The sequence below is a fragment of the Pinus tabuliformis genome, chromosome 5_1, assembly GCF_031772625.1.
Source record: "Pinus tabuliformis cultivar Carrire ecotype Pingquan chromosome 5_1, CPIR1, whole genome shotgun sequence".
NCBI classification, from domain to species: Eukaryota; Viridiplantae; Streptophyta; class Pinopsida; order Pinales; family Pinaceae; genus Pinus; species Pinus tabuliformis.
In genome coordinates, this window is record NC_142305.1 from 445,962,642 (window position 1) to 445,976,415 (window position 13,774).

A 13,774-nucleotide genomic window follows, 5' to 3' on the forward strand; every position below is an offset into this window, starting at 1 on the left:
GCATATGATGCATTCCTAGGGATGGATTGGTTGGTCCTTCATAGGATAAGCGTCGACTATTTTGAGAAGTCAATTAAATGCTTCAGTAAAAGCAGTGAAATGGTTGTGTTGCGAGGAAAGTGAAATCCTAAATCAATTAGAGTGATGGCCGCAATGCAGGCGAAGAGAAGTTGTAGGAAGGGATGCAAGATGTTTGTTGTGAAAATTTATAGCAGTGCCAAAGATAGTAATATTAACAATCTATTAGAACACCCAGTCTTGAAGAAATTTCAAGATGTATTTCTAGAAGAGATTCCTGGTTTACCTCCACACAGAGAATTAGAATTCTCTATTGATATTTTACCTGACACAACACCAACATCCAAAGCTTCATACATGATGACTAACCCATAATTGATAAAGCTAAAGTTACAACTCAAAGAAATGTTGGACAAAGGATATATTAGGTCGGGTGTATCACCATGGGGAGCACCGATGGTATTTGTGAAAAATAAGGATGACACACTTATATTGTGCATATATTATAGATAACTTAAAAAGTTTTCCATCAACAACATATTCCCCTTGTTGTGAATTGATGACTTGTTTGATCAATTGCAAGGAGCAATGGTCTTTTCAATGATTGATTTACGATGTGGGTATCACCAAGTGTGCATTAAGGATGAAAATATATATAATACAACCTTAATAACAAGGTATAGTAATTATGAATTCATTGTTTTTCCCTTTGGACTTACTAATGCACCAGATACTTTCATGTGCCTAATGAACAATGTTTTGAGTCCTTACTTTGACAAATATGTGTTGGTGTTCGTTGATGATATCTTGGTTTACTAAAAAATAAAGGATGATATGGATTGGATATTTATACTTTTTGTCACCCATCTTAACCTTTTAGAGTGGAAAAAAGTGGAGGAATCAACTCACAGGACCCTTTTTACCGATGGGACCCAGTTTGGAAAATTGGGGTCTGAAACCTTCTTGGAGCATTTTGAGGCATCAAACAATGTTTTTTGGGGGTCAAACTTTGTCCCTTTAGTGCCACACCTCTTTTTCCTATTCTACACATAGAGGCCTTTCTAACGATGCAAGAATCACGTCAATCAAACTCTGTATGTGAAAGTTATGCCACTTAAATTTGACCGTCATGTTTTCACCACCATAATTCGAGCGGATGCCATGTCAGCCTCTATAATCCATGGAAAATGGGCTATCCATGTGATTATGATGAATAAGACTCTAGAAGAGCCTATATTGTAATGTTCTTTAATAGTTGAGGCAGTCAAGACTAACCACTCATAGGCTATTGAGTTGTGTTATAACTAGGCCACTAGGAGGAAAATGGGTTCCATTTCTTTCAAGTGCATTTGTTCCAGAGATGAACAAGAAAAACCAAGAAATATAGGAGATAAAGCACTCAAAGAGGATTTTTGCACTGTAGTAGCCCACAGGCCACATGCCATACTTCTTTGTATATCACAACCATATTTCCATCAGAGCGGTTTCACCTTCTAGTTTGGTTTTTCACTCGAAAGGGTTTACCAGGTCATCTCTTATGTCAAATGTGTGTGTGAGATATTATTTCACCAATCTTTATTTTCTGCATAATTTTAACTTGCATGCATATGTTATTAATAGTAATATGCAGTCTATAAATCTAAGTAGAAATAAAAATGTGATAGTGTAGAATTTCATATTTTAAATATAATTTTATCAAATTTGTTATGGTGAATTATCTAATGGAATATCCACAACAAATTACGAATCAAAGGAGGAACATGAGGAACACTTAGTTAAGGTGTTACAACTGTTGAGAGAGCACACTCTTTATTTGAAGCTCAACAAATGTGATTTCTTTGAGTCTCAGATACTATATTTGGGATATGTTGTCTCAAAGGAAGGTGTGGTAGTTGATCCAAAAAAGATTAAGCCAACTATGGAATGGCCAACACCAAGGTATGTGGTTAATATTAGATCATTCATGGAACTTACATGGTACTATAGGACATTTACCAAGAATTTCTCCAAGATTAGTTATCAAATCATGGCATTACAAAAGAAGTGGAGCAAGTTTGAATGGATAGAATAGTACTATACAACAAGATTTGAGTAGCTGAAGAAGTTGCTTACTTATGTGTCAGTGTTAAGAATAATAGATTCAGACAAGGATTTTTTGGTTTGCACATATGCATACAAGGAAGGACTTGGTGGAGTCTTAATTTAAGATGACCAAGTACAATGTTATGAGTCAAGGAAACTAAATGAGCATGAGAAACATTATGTGACTCATTATTTATAGTTGGTTGCCATTATTCATGCATTGAATATGTGGAGACATTGTCTCCTTAGAAGGAAATTCACTTTGATGATGGATCATGGAGGGTTGAAGTATTGATTTGATCATCCTAAATTAAATGCCAGGAAAGCACGATGGTTAGTCACAATTAGTGAATTTGACTTCGAGATGAAGTACAATAAACAAAATGAAAATAAGGTTGTAGATGCACTTAGCAGGAGGGTGCAATTAAGCAATAGATTATCCATAAGTTATTATGGGACTGGTCTCGAAGAAAGGATTAAAAATACAGGGCAACAAGGTGAAATATATCAACAATTAATAGAAAAGCTACAACAAGAGTCTGATGGTGAGAAAGATAATCCATTTTACCTCATAGAGGTTGGAATAATAAAATTAAAAAATATAATCAATGTGCCAAATGAGGGCAACTTTAAGGAGCTCATATTAAAATAATTTCATACAAACCCATATTTTTGCCACCCAAGCTATCAAAAGACATTAACAACCATGAAAAAGTTTTATTATTGGCCTAATTTAAAAAGGGAAGTGATTGAATTTGTTTTTAAATTCATTGAATGCCAAAAATTGATGGATGAATGCAAGCATCCAATAGGTTTATTACAGCCTATTCCCATTCCAAAATGGAAATGAGAAGTAATCTTAGTGGATTTTATTACAGGATTTGCATGGACATCCAAAAAACATGATGCTATAATGGTTGTGGTAGATAAATTAAACAATACAACTGACTTTGTAGTTGTAAACTCCACTCATACAAGGAGTGATGTGGCTCAAGTTTTCATAAAAGAAGTCCTGAGATTGCATGGAGTGACCATGAAAATTATGTTAGATAGAGAAGCAAATTTTAATTCAAGTTTTGGGAAGGAATCATATGTTGGCCCAGGGACAAAATTGGCATTTAGCATAGCATACCATCCACAAATATATGGGAAGATTGAGAGGAAAAACATAATTCTTGAGGATATTCTTAGAGTATATGTTATGCACCAACTGAGGAAGTGGGAGTTTCTTCCACTTGTGGAGTTCGCTTACAATACTGAATATCAAGAATCATTAAGGATGAGTCCATTCAAGGTTATTTATGGTAGGAGGTGAAATACTCCTATCAAAAGGAGTGATCCAATGAATATGGCCCTCATTGGGCCTGATATGCTTAGAGAAATGCAGCAAGAAATGGTAACCATGAGATACAATTTAAAGGTGGCCCAAGATAGGTAGAAGAGTTATTCGAATCAACATAGATTGCATAATGAATTTGAAGTAGGGGAGTATATCTATTTATGAGTTAGACCCAAGAAGAGCATTATTTGAAAATTGGGTCTAGTGCCAAGCTAGCACGACATTTTTGTGAGCCATTTCAAGTGCTCAAAAGGAGAGGGTGAGTGGAATATAGGTTGGCCTTACCACCAATAGGAAAATTTCATAACGTTTTTCATGATTCTTTACTCAAAAAGTATGTATGGGATGCCAATCATGTGATTTATTGGTCGATGTTACAAGTATAACTAGAGGGAGAGTTCCAACATGAACCTCTATGCATCTTAGGTTGAAGGCAACTCATGCTCCAAAATCAAGAAATTGAGTAATTCGAGGTGCAGTGGAGGAAGTTTGGGCCCGAGGAAGCCACATGGGAGATGGTTGATCATATGTGGGAAGCATATCCATTTTTATTTGTTGGTTAAGAAAATATAAATATTTTTGTAAATGATTGTATAAAGTTGTCTATATAAATCTCATAGTGAATTATGCTTGGTTTAAAGCATGTTATTTTGTGTTTCAATATAAAACACCAAGGATAGTGTTCCTCCAAGGGGGTGGGGTTTATGACAACCCCTTGTTAATTCCATCTATTGTAATTATGATAATCATTTTGTTGTAATTAAAAATGGGCTAAGATATGGGACACTGATTCAGTGCTTTGGGGTAGGAGATTGCTTGAGAAAATTAGAGGAAGCTTCGTTAAGTCCAGTTATGCAAATTTGAATGGTGTGCCTTAAATGGGCCGACTATGCATTGATTCAGCTAGGGGAAGAGAGGACAAGAACCATACATCCCTTGGGCAAGACCAAAAGGAAAAGAGGAAAAAACAAACTAAGAGTGGGTGGTGCTAGTAGGGGCAATATAGGACATTGACATAACAACATCCCCACAACCACACACAATGGCAATGAAACCACTAGTCAAAGAGTTACAATTGGTAGGGGGTAAGAGGAATGATGACACACGATCACAATAGTTGGAAAAATGGATGAGGTTTTACGAGAGGGTATTAAGAGTGGAGGACTCATGCAGGAGAAAACAACCATGGAAGGAAGTGAACGTTAAAGGAAGGTAGCTAATTGGAGCAGTGTGGTGAGGAAAATAGGATGATTATTCATTCAAAAGAGGAGGTAGGAAAGAGAATGATGTTTCTTGGACTGTGGAGGAAAAGATAATACTTTTCCGTTAAGCATGGGAAGAGATAGTTGGGGCATCTCTCAAGTGAAGGACATAAGTCTATGGATTCCCAGTTTTAGTTGAAGGGTGGAGATAGTGTAGTCTATGGATTCCCTTGGAACAAATAGTGGGTAGAGGCCATGCTCTTTGGATCCCTAGTCAAGGGGTGCCCTGGTGCCTCCCTTTTCTTGTTTTCTGGTTTATTCTCAATGAATTTTGGACTCCTAGTTTAGGGTGGAACTATTGAGGGTTGTTTTCTAATGGTGGAGGTGGCGTAGCCCCTAGATTCCCTTGACTAGCTAGTGGATGGAGGTGGCGTATCCTTTTGATTCCTTATTTCAGCTTGATATCTTAATTAGATAGTGGGTGGAGGTGGTGTGGCCTCTGGAATCCCCATTTCAGCTTGAGTTTTTATCAGTTGGTGGGTGGAGATGGTGTAGTCTCTAGATTCCATGTTTTAGATGGAATCATTTGTTTATTCCATGAAAGAACTCCTCTTCAAGCTCTGAATCTAGATCAAGGGTGACTGGTTGCAAGAAATAATTATAATGAAAACCAATATAAGTTTGGGTGGGAATTTGAAGTCCCAATCTCAGTTGTTAGGTCCTTCAATATAATAAAAGTGCTTACCTAGCTCTATGTGCTTGTAATTGTGATATAAATGTTCATTGTGTGTTTAATGCATGAATTAATGTTGAGATATGTTATTTCCTTCATTACATTGAGGAGTGGTGTAGCTCTTGTGTGTTTGATGGAGCATCATCAAATTATATATATATATATATATATATATATATATATATATATATATATATATATATTAGCTCAATCCTATCTAATTTCCTTAGTACTTGAGATGGGTGAATCTTTGTGGGTTGGTTGATCTAATGCATTAAAAGGAATGGCTATAGTAGGCCTTGTGTTGTGTGAATTCTTGTGGGAAGCATGTATTTCCATTACTTATATTTATATACATGTGTATGGTTGTGTATTTGTAATGGACATAGTGGCTAGGATGGATTAAATCTCATATAAGCTCAAAAGAGATAGGCCAATGGTTGAGATGAGGAAATCTCGAATCATATATATATATATATATATATATATATATATATATATATATATATATATATATATATATATATATATATATATATATATATATATATATATATATATAATGTAAAGCTCAAGAGGGATAGGCCTGGATTGCAAGCCAAAAGCCTCAACAAAGTCCCATTCAACTGCGCACACACACACACACACACATACAGGAATAAGCTCAAGAGGGATTACAATGGTTGACTATGTCGATGACTACATAAACATATATGAATATGTGTTATAAGTCAAGATCCTTGGTGAAGGCCCACGTATAAATATATACAAATATATGTAGAGATTTGACTAATTGTTGAGGAAGGTAAGTTCAACAGGCGATGGAAAATTCTTTGTCTCGGGGAGACCCAAAGTGCATACCATTATGGAAGGCTGAGACAGAAGGATGAGAGGGAATAAAGTATGGCATTCAACACCATAATATTATAACGTGAAATTCCTATTTTTCACTGACGGGTTAGGACCAAATCCATAGTGGCAAGTGACATGTACATAGGCTGACATGGTGGCATGGTGGCATGCCATGTGACAACCATATTTGGCCACTTTAGAGGGTTGAAAGGCCTAAAAGTGATTGACATGTGGCATGCTCAGAGGAATCCATGTGGATGAGATGACATTAGAGTGACATCAGTGAGGTTTTATGTCAAGATGGAAAAAAATATTGGCAAATGATGTAAAAGGAGGGTTCTATCTAGGGAGTTTTGGAAGGGTGCCATGGTGGAAGGACCGGGGAAAAGGCCAAGAGGCGGGGTTGATATGGTAAAATTCCCATCATCTGATGTGGAAAAGTCTATCTCTCCTTAAAATTTTTGAAGTGGGTGCATGTTTATCATTGAGGAAATAGGCCAAGGGATGGGGCTAAGACATGGACTTTCTCAACAATTGAAGTGGAAAGGTTTGTCTCACCTCGAGAATTTTTAAGTGTGCGCATGCTTACCCCGGGAGAATAATTTGATGTGCCTACGACTTAGGCAGGCTTAACACATAGCCTGAGTGGAGCAACATGGAATGATACATGTGGGATAGAGGATTGCCATGTGGTATCCGTAAGGATAACTTGGAAAAAGGTTATTGGGAAAATCTTAAATTGGCCATATCTTTTGATTTGGGAATCAAATTGAGGAAAATTTTATATCGCTGGAAATCTCTCAACAAGCCGAACACAATGATAATATTAGTTTTAAGTTTTGAAGAGATAAAAAATGACAAAATTTTAAGGCCCCATTTCCATAACATGATTTTGGAGGTTGGGTTAATGATAATAATGTCTTCTTCCACCCTTAGTATGGGCTATGGGGTAGATTGGGGAGGTGTTATAGTTAGATGTCAATCGAACAAAATGAGATGGAAAATCCCACATGCTAGAACCATACTTAACCACAAACGAAAATGAAACATGAAAATGAGAAAGATATATGAGAGAAAATAACACATACCTTCCTTCTTAGATGCTTCGAGAAGAGGACGGATAACTACATCATTTTCTTGGGAGTTACATCTATAATGCTTAATGTCACCCTAGAGACCACCTTTCTATGTAAGAGACACCCTTCTACCATAATACAGTTGTACTTTGAGTACCTACGTATGTTCAAACTACTTTTAGAACTAAGCATGGTAGAATAATGCTCAAATAATGCCCAATGTGGTTTTGATGAAGGCATGTTGATGCTTTGCAAGTGATGGCAGTTTGAGATAGATCCATAGCCTTGCATTTGTTTCAGGTGGAGGGAGCGTTCATCTGCAATCATCTTTCCTTTTGACAAACCATAACAAAACTTAATGACCTTGATTTGCACCCATAATCGGGTAGAATTCAAATACATTATAATATGAATATGATATAGTAATTCTGGGAGTAGAGTTGTCTTGGTTAGGCTTCCAATTTGTTTGAAATAATATTTAAAATGTATAATTGTCTAAATACATTGTAATCTAAAATATGTTTTATACTTTTTAATATATGTTATTGGAGTTTCTAATTCTGGTAAATTTGGACCAAACTTCTGGATGTTTCAAATACTTATACCCTTGTTCTCAATATTATCTCATTCTAAAAACTTGTTCAACATAGGTTAATATATAAAAGATAAAAAAAGATTACCATATTATACCAAAAAAATTGTAATAATAATTTAATATAAATTTATTTATACTTTAGATTTTTGGAGTTTGTGTTTTAATTTATTCTTGATCCTTTCTAAAAACTTGTTCAACATAGGTTAATATATAAAAGATAAAAAAGATTACCATATTATACCAAAAAAATTGTAATAATAATTTAATATAAATTTACTTATACTTTAGATTTTTGGAGTTTGTGTTTTAATTTATTCTTGATCCTTTTAATGAAGAAGAGATGTGTATTTACAACTTAGTATAGGAGAACTTTGATATCTACTAGCCTAGATCTATCTTAACTCCATATCTACCAAATCTCTTTTCACTCTAAAAGAGGTTTATACCTCAAGATATTTGATCTCTCTCAGTGCTTGGTAGATCCCCAGTTAAGATGGAACTAAGTTTGTTTATATATATATATATATATATATATATATATATAGATACATATATATAGAGAGAGAGAGAGAGAGAGAGAGAGAGAGAGAGAGAGAGATTACTTCTTACATAAGAATATCATTGGTAAACCCATGGATTGTCTAAATCTGGAGCCCAAAAACCATTGACTGTAAATTGATTATTTTACCTCATTTTTATTTTAATTATTAATTTTATTATTTTATTTTATTTCTATTTATATTTTTATGTAATTTGAGCCAGTCAAAATGTTTACAAACATGACATTATAACATATTTTCCATATTAGGTTGGAGAGCGCCTCTAAAAGTATTCTTTTGACTCCAGAAAATTGTATTACCTTCAAAATGACACTAGAGAGGCTTTTCGAGAAAGAGAAAATCCCAGTTCACAGCCTTCATAGTCACAAATTAACACATTTAATTCAAAGCGCACTTACAAAGTGCAAAAGAGAAAAAATTAAGAAGTCTGCAACAAATTGCTTTCCAGATAATGTTTGGTTTGACGAGAAATGAAAAAAGGTAAGGAGAATGTGGAAAGATTCAAACAAGGATAACATAAAGCTCAGAGCTTACAAGCAGATATTAAGAAAGAAAAAGGTTGATTTCATGGTTTCAAGAAGGGAAGAACTAATCTTCCTTGGGAAAAATAATCCCAAATTATTTTGGAAGGATCTCCAACAAAGAAAGATGCAAACTGAAAATAGTATTACAACTTCTAAATGGTTTGAATATGCAAGACAACTCTATGAGTAGAATCCCAAGGTTGAGCCTCCCCCCTTGGTCAACGCTGATACTGAACTCTTCACAGTGCAAGAGGTAGAGATGGGTATCAAGAATTTGGGTATTGGAAAAGTAAAAGACTTAGCTGAACTCCAAGCAGAGTATCTAAAGTGGGGCTCAAAGATTCTTGCACCTCACATTACAAAAATTTTCAACAACATCATACAATAGGGGTTCCCCACAGATTGGACAACTAGTTTGGCAATACCTCTTTTCAAGAGTGGTGACATCAATAATCCCTCCAATTATAGGACCATAATGATAAACCCTTTGTTTGCAAAGTTATTTGGAAGCATGCTATAAAATAAAATTAGTAAGTGGGTAGAAGAAAGAGATAAATGTGCTAAAGGGAAAACAGGTTTTAGACCTAAACATTCCACGGTTGATAATTGTATAACTTTAAGGAGCATCCTTAAAAAAAATTGGGAGAAAAAGGAAGAAATGTTTTGTTTCTTTGTTGATTTCATAAAAGTCTTTGACATGGTTCTTAGGGATAAGCTTTGGCACAGAATGGAGGAACTTGGGATTCCTAAACATCTAAGAGCAAATGTGCATAGGCTATATGAAGAGGTGGAAGTGAAAATTAGAACTTCAGGAGGAATTTGTGAAAGTTTTAGAAGTGATATCGGGGTCAAGCAAGGTTGCTTACTGTCTGCTACTCTTTTTGGTTTATATATTGACAAGCTTGAGGAGTGGGTAAATTTGGAAGGGGGTGATGGTATCTATTTGGGCAAGTTTGTTATAAGACTTATTTTGTAGAAGAATGGGGATGCAAGTCAATCTCAGCAAAATGAAAGTATTGGTTTTCTCTAAAAAAAGAAAATATAACCAACTTAAGTTCTACTTTGAAGGCATCATTCTAGAAGAAGTTGCAGATTACAAATACCTCAGAATTGACTTCAAGAAAAATCTAGGTTGGGATGGTTGTAGAAAGAAAAGAACTTTGGGGGGTTTGGAAAGCACATTATGCTTTTCAAAATAGGTGTAGAGAGGCAGAGTTATGGGACTGGAAAACCGCTCAAACTCTTTCTGGGCTTCTAGTGATTCTGTTGATTCTCTATGGTTGTGAATTGTGGGCCAACAGTACATCCAACATGCAATGGAAACAAATTAAGAAAATTCAGAAACGTTTGATTACAAACAAATAAAAAATAAAAAATGTAGTTCCTTATGCTATCTTGTTAAGTGAAACAGGGGTTGCTCCTATTGAAGCAATTTCTATGGTGTGAGTCATAAGGTATTTAAAAAAAATTGAGCAAATGGAAGAGGGAAGATGGCCTAAGGTTGTCTTTAATGACATATTGTGCAAAAGAAAAAAGACTTGGATGCAACAAAATAACAAATGGTTTAGTAAATGGGGTATTTGCTTGAACACGTGTCCCATAAACAGTAAAGAGATAAAAGCTTTTGTTATGGATAAGTTCCACAAGCATACTTGGGATAAGGAGCTAGGGAGAAAGAAAAATTATTATATTGAAGTGTTTAATCCCACTCATAATCATCAACAAAAAGCACACATAAAGGCCAATATTTCTTGGAGAGCCAAAATTCTTATTGCTTAGTTAAGGACTAATTCTCATCAACTTCGTTGTGAAACTAGGCGCTGGAAAAGGCCAGAAGAAGTGTGGGAGGAAAGAGTATGTATTTTTTGTTCTTCCGGAAAAGTGGAAACATAAAAACATTTCATTTTAGAATGTGAGGCCTTGAAAGACAACAAGGAAAGTTATGCAAATATTCTGGCAGCTGGCTCTTGGGATTTATCTATTTAGCGAGGGATTTTTCAAGAAGCTGGGAGCGTTTATTGTTAGGCTTCACAGGAATTGTTAGGCTCTTGGGATTTATCTATTTAGCGAGGGGTTTTTCAAGAAGCTGGGAGCGTTTATTGTTAGGTTTCACAGGAATTGTTAGGCTTCACAGGAAAAGGGCTGAATACATAAACTAGATGATGAAGAAGCAATTGTCACATAGGCTATCTTAGCCTTGTGGACGTTAAAATAATTTTCTTTCTTTCTTTCTTATATATAACTTGAATGGGTTAATGGTTTAAAATAAATATATTATAGTAAGAAGTTACAGGTTTAGATCCAAACTAGTAAACATATGTACACTTCATATCTCCCACACACTATATTAAAAAACATAGAATATAATTCAATCATTTTTATTTATGATTAATTAATTAAAAAGATCATTTTTCCATTTTTTTTTGTAACCTTGGTAGGACTACATCTTTATCATGTCCAATATATCACCTAGATCAGGGCGGGGAATTGAACCAGTGACTTCACCAAAACCTCGATCAGGGTGAGGAATTGAACTGGTGACTTCACCAAAACCCCGATCAAGGCCAAGAATTGAACTAGTGACTTCACCAAAACCCCGATCAAGGCCAAGAATTGAACTAGTGACTTCACCAAAACCCCGATCAAGGTGGGGAATTGAAATGGTGACTTCACCAAAACCCATGAACATCATTTTTTGAATTTTATTTAAACTTATAAATATAAATAAATTTTCATTATTATTTTTATTATAAATTATTAAATACGCTTCATTTTCAGTATCCAATTTATATTAAAAAGTAAACCATTGATATTGTAATTTTATTTTTAATTCAAAATATAAATATAAATTTATTCCAAATAAATTAATATTTATTATATTTTTTTTGAAAAATTCCCCATGAAATTGTGTATAAAAATAATATCTTATTTTAAAATTAAGAACAAATCATATACACAATTTCATCCAAAAAAATCTTCTACAGATAAAAATAACTATATAAATCTTCTTCTATGATATCTTGCTGCCTTATCTTCCGGATGTAATCAACCACTTCAAAGCTAACATGGATAATAAAAAATGTAACAAACATCCACTTCAGACCTAACATGGATAATAAAAAATTAACAAACATCCACTTCAGATGTAACGTAATGTGCATGAACAATTTGTAAATTAATATAAAATGACAAAAAGAAACACCACTCCGCCACCAACTCTCCTCCTCACGCATTCATTGGCAGTCAACGTTCTTATGAAAACAATTTTAAAGCCCACCCATACCAGGTGCGACGTAACTGAAAAGAGTTTTCGTGTAGAAAACAATTCCAGGTCACATAACCTGGCCGGCCCACCATATTCCAACGCCCTTCGTACATACCAACTAATTTTATCTCAACCAATTTTCAAAACGTACCTGCGCATAATAAAAGACAAATCTCTAAACGTGGATACACATTCATTGGTTGTTTCTGCTGAGTTTCAGGATAACTTATCGCAGGCTTCTCAATAGGAATTACAGGGTTGTTTCTCCTCACTTTCGTAGCAACTCACTGCATGTAATCAAAGGCTTCTAAATAGGAATCACAGGCTTTCATAGCTACCATTCTGTAATGCCCAAGATTCACCGGCCCTTTTTTTCTTCTCTGCTCTTTTGATTCCAGGAATTATTGAATTGAGCCATCTCATTCATAATACCAAACATGGTGTCTCATCTTATCATCAGAAACCCTGCAAATTCAAATGTTTCTGCCATGCCTATGTATTGTATTTGTAGCATTATTGTATCCATGGCCCTTAGTTGGGTCCACAAGTTTTATAGCTTTTACATCTACTATGTTTATGTTTGGGTTTCTGAGACGATGAAAAGTAAGTTTCCTGAACTTTGCAATCCAAAAAACCCACATATCATAAGGGCTTTTGGAAAATACCAGTTGTCTGGAGGTATGATTGATGAAACAAGCAGTGATTTTGTAAATATAAGATACACAGCCTTCATTCATACATGGGAGCTCTCGAATTTTCAATGTCTTGGACAGCGATGGCGATGGCATGGTTACTGCAGAGGATGTACAAGGGTTACTGGAAAAGCTTGGAATTCAAAACATATCTGATGATAATATGAAAATAACGATGGGTTCTCAGGAGCATATGAGCTTTCATGATTTCTGTGGATTTCTTCTCATTTTGTGTGGGGAAGCTCATGAGCATCCAGAGACAGAGCAAAAAGTGTTGTCGGAGGAGTTGGTGGAAGCGTTCAGTGTTTTTGATAAGAATGGGGATGGGTTCATCAGTCCATGGGAACTTCAACAGGTCCTGCTCAGCTTAGGACTAAAAGAAGGACACGATTTGGAGAGTTGTGAAATGATGATCACAAGATTTGACAGAAATTCAGATGGTAGAATTGATTTTGAGGAATTTGAGAACATGATGACCATGATGGACAAATCTTTGTAAATATGTTAATAAAAACTATGTATCTTGGATTTCTTTGTGTAAAATTTTCTTCCCAAAATTTCTTTGATCATCTGAGAATAATGGACAGTTGCAATGACATATTACCATCTTATTCTCCCTAGTTTGTATTGTATTTTAATGCATTAAACCCACAGTTGAATTCTGGAACAGGCCAAATGGGGTATATACATACTTCCTGTCTATATAACTTGAAAGCGGTTTAGCCCTCTTACAGACCAGAGCAACAGAGTGCTTCCCACAATGGCTATAACCGTACGAAGACTTGCAAACTAAATCAAATTTCTATGGCATGAACTAACTGTAAAATTTCGACCAC

General features: G+C 35.0%; 1 pseudogene; it reads left to right on the forward strand.

The window, feature by feature from the left end:
- Window positions 1-12,549: 12,549 nt before the first annotated feature.
- LOC149165393 (calmodulin-like protein 3) lies at window positions 12,550-13,437 on the forward strand (annotated as a pseudogene).
- The last annotated feature ends 337 nt before the right edge of the window (window positions 13,438-13,774 follow it).